Raw genomic sequence first — 4,062 nt, 5'->3', positions numbered from 1 at the left:
CACTTTACAGTTGTGGCTTCTGTAAAAGAAGTACAAAGAGACCAAATATTTTCTTTGATCTGATTTGTTGTGCTGGGTTTTGCAAATCTGGTCGGGATCTGTAAATCATCGGTTTCTGGAGGACCTGGGACCTGGGACCTGGGACCTATTTATTGAAGACATACTTTGGATTCGTTCTTGAAAACCTTCCAACTTTGTTATGGAAAGTTATGATTAGTTGAAGGAGGTTGTGAATTTGAGAGAATGTTCCTTTTATAAATTTGTCCCCAACACTGTCAATTGGTTGGAGATTTTTGGACAAACTTTCACAAATATGAGGACCCAAAATGAATTCCAATTCATTTTCTCAAAATAAGTTTGCATAACTCTTTGGTAGCATTAGCAAACCATGTGAAGTTTTGATATTGCTCCAAAGAGTAAATTAAGTGTGTTGAGCACAAGTTTTTCTAACCCATTTATTCTCCTCGTTTGTGATTGTTCTGTGCTCTTGCTCTCTGCAAAGTTATAATATGTAAGTAGTAATTCAGAAAATGTAATTCTCGCTCTCCTTTGTTATTGCCTACAACAGTAGCTTGTGCTTTCATCAAACTAGGCTATTACTCTTGTTTCCACACTTGAGATTCTTTCATATATTCCAAAGTTGTGCTACATATTTTTCTCTTAGTACATGACTCACTCTTGATGACCTCACTTGCTTTAGCTCTCACTATTGCTCTTAAACTCGACTTTTTTAAAAAATTTGTTTGCCCTCTCATTTGTTCATATTTGTCATTCATGAATAGACGATGAGGGTGATGTGTGTTTATGAGCACAATGGATTATCGGCATCGGCCATGTACAAAAATTTTGGACTTTGGATTTTGGATTTGGATTAAGAAGTTGACCAGGGATTTATGCATTGTGTGATAAATCAACAAGATTTTGTGCGATGAAGTGTTTTGAGAACTTTGTGATCTTTAGATATATGGACATCTAATAAAGGAGAAGTTTCAGCGAGTTGGTCAGTCTTGTAGATCTCGACACATTGTCGGAGACATAAGGAAGTATGGTGTAGATATAAGCTACCACAAAGCATGACGTGTGAGGGAACAAACATGCTCTTGCGAGGTCTCTGCTTATGGTGAAGTCTTGATGATAGAGAATTCAAGAACCAACTTTTAGATTCAACTCGAATATTTGATGCATTTCAAGTTTATTTTCATGCCATTAAGAGCTTGCATCAAAGTGACTTTGAATTTTAGTTGTTCTATCATTAGTGTTGATGTGATTCATTTAAAAGGAAAGTACAAAAATAGTTTGTGGGTCAGTGTAGCTATGGATGCAAATACATTTATATCTATTGGCATTTGCAATTGCTGAAAGCGAGACAAATCAAACTTAAAAATGCTCATGAGGAAATTTAACGTATATCGTTGAGGTTCCTAGTCTGGTAATTGTTTATGATTGGTACTTTAACATCTCCAGTGCAATTCAAGTTGTATCTTGTATACCAAGAGTAAACTTGGATACAAACTTCAAGGACAATGTGACCACAGTTGTTCGTTAATTCACCTAGGGTGTTCACAAGTTGAAATTCTAGTCGTTCTAAGACTAACTTCTTGTCTTGAAGTGGTGTCACGGTGTTTAAAGGAGGTTAATGTCGAACAGTGGTTGTCAAGTGTATATATATACACTATGATAATATGATCAATAACAATGTAGAGTGCGTGATTGGTAAAATTATGTCTTTATGCACTTCATTGCATTGACTATGTTGATAAGCGAATTATATATGAGATCGAGTCGAATTGATATTAATTATGAGGGAAAATGATGCACACAAGTGAAATGAAAATAGCTCAAATCTTATTAAGTGATCATAAATGATATAAATGTAGTCCCTTATATAGAGAGTTAGTCGGTTACAAGACTTCAAAATTGACCGTTAAGCAAGTAATCGTTTTACACAAAAATTTAAAGAAAATACAACTGGACACTAATAAATTTACATAGTAGTAGACTATATTTCCTCATCAAATCCTTTCTCCTAAGAAGAATAACACGTCTGCAACTTCAGTAGCTAAGGAAAATTCATCTGGAGGACGGTACGAAAATATGTCAGCTATGTTGAAAGTTGGGTTTGTTCGAAGGTTCGAAGGAAGGTCCAACTTGTAAGCATTGTCGCCATATTTTTTTAAAATATGAAAAGATCCTATCTTCTTGTTAGTTAGTTTATTATGTATGCCGGCTCGTAGTCTTGATTTTTTCAAGTGAATCATAACCAAGTATCCAATAGTAAAGGATTTTGGTTTGCGATGAGCATCAATAGCTTCTTTATACTTGGCATTTGATTCCTCCAAATGAGCTCGAACTTCTTCATGGATATCCTTAATTCTTTGAGCCATAAAGTTTGCTTCTCCCCTAGATCAACATTAGAAGGTAAATTAGAAAGGTCGAAAGTATAGGTAATCTAGTGTATACAATCTCGACAGGAGACTTCCCTATTGATCGATTTGCCATGTAGTTGAATGCAAATTTTGCTTGAGTTAATGCAATGTTCCACTGTTTCGGTTTGTCCCCACTTAGGCAACGAATTCGATTGCCAAGAGTATAGTTTGTAACTTTTGTCTGTTCATCCGTTCAGGGATGGTTAGTTGTGCTATAGAGTAAACCCGTACCAATTTTTTTTTTGTAAGGATTTCTAAAAAAAAAAAAAAATAATAATCATAAATTTGACATCCCCATTAGAGCTATAGTTTTTGGAATTCCATGCGAACAAATGATTTTTTTGAAAAATGAGTTTGCTATATTCAAAGCATCAACAATCTTTTTACATGCTAGGGAGTGTGTCATTTTACTAAAACGATCTACAACTACCAAAACAGAATCATTACCACGTTGTGTTTCTAGAAGACCAAGTATAAAATTCATTGAGAGATCTTCCCAAATTGTATATGGTATACATAAATGTGTGTATTCGTGTTGGCTAGATCCTTTAGAAGTTTGGCAAATATAGCATCTTTTAACAAAATTAGTTACATTATTTTGTAATTGTGGCCAATAGCAACGGGAACTAACTAAAGTGATTGTTTTATCTCTCCCGAAGTGTCTCGCAAGGCCATTAGCATGAGCTTCCTTAAGGATAAGACTCTCTAAGTGATGTGTGTGGTGTGCAAATAGTGTCTCCCTTAAATAAACACCCATGGAAGTCCTTGAATGGGATGTGGTTAGCACAATCATTCCAAATTTTTTCAAAATCAGGGTTGGTAAAGTATAAATCACAAATATGGTTGAAAGCTATAATTTCATCTTTGAGAAGAGATAGAACAATACCTTTGGGGCTTAATGCATCTGCTACTTTATTATCATTCCCTTTAGTATGTTTAATAGCAAAATCAAACCTTTGAAGGATTTGCAACCAACGAGCATGCATCTTGCTAATTGATTTTTTAGATTGGAGAAACTTAAGAGAAAAATGGTCAGTGAGAAGAATAAATTCTTTTCCTAGTAAATAATGTTCCCAAGTCTTAAGAACCTAATCAGGGCATATAAATCTTGTTCATGTGTAGACCATTTTTGCCTAGCACTAAACTTCTCACTAAAAAATTCATGGAGTGTTTTTTTTTTTTTTTTGATAAGACAGCTCCAATACCGAGTCCAGAAATATCAACATTGACTTCAAATGGTTTTTGGAAGTCGGGTGATGCTAGAAGTGGGCTAGAAACAAGAAGATTTCTGTAAGAGTATTAAAGTTGTCAATTTGATCGTTGGGAAATTGTTCTTTATTGGGCAATTAGTAAGTGGTGGGGAAATTGAACTAAAGTTTCTTATGAACTTTCTACAAAAAGAAGCTAGTCCTAAGAAACATTGTACTTCTCTAACCATGTTAGGTTGCTGCCAATCACTTACTATCTCAATTTTCTTTTGGATCTACAGCTATTCCTTCCTTGCTAGTAAAGAAACATAAGAAATGAATTTGTGCACCGAAGAAACTACATTTTTTAAGGTTGATAACTAATTGATTATCATGAAATACACTAAAAACAGAATGTAAATGTAATAAATGATCATCATAAGGACAAC

This window comes from Benincasa hispida, chromosome 11 (assembly GCF_027475165.1).
Source record: "Benincasa hispida cultivar pf3 chromosome 11, pf3_genome.v1.1, whole genome shotgun sequence".
NCBI classification, from domain to species: Eukaryota; Viridiplantae; Streptophyta; class Magnoliopsida; order Cucurbitales; family Cucurbitaceae; genus Benincasa; species Benincasa hispida.
Note: the sequence above shows the minus strand (reverse complement) of the source record.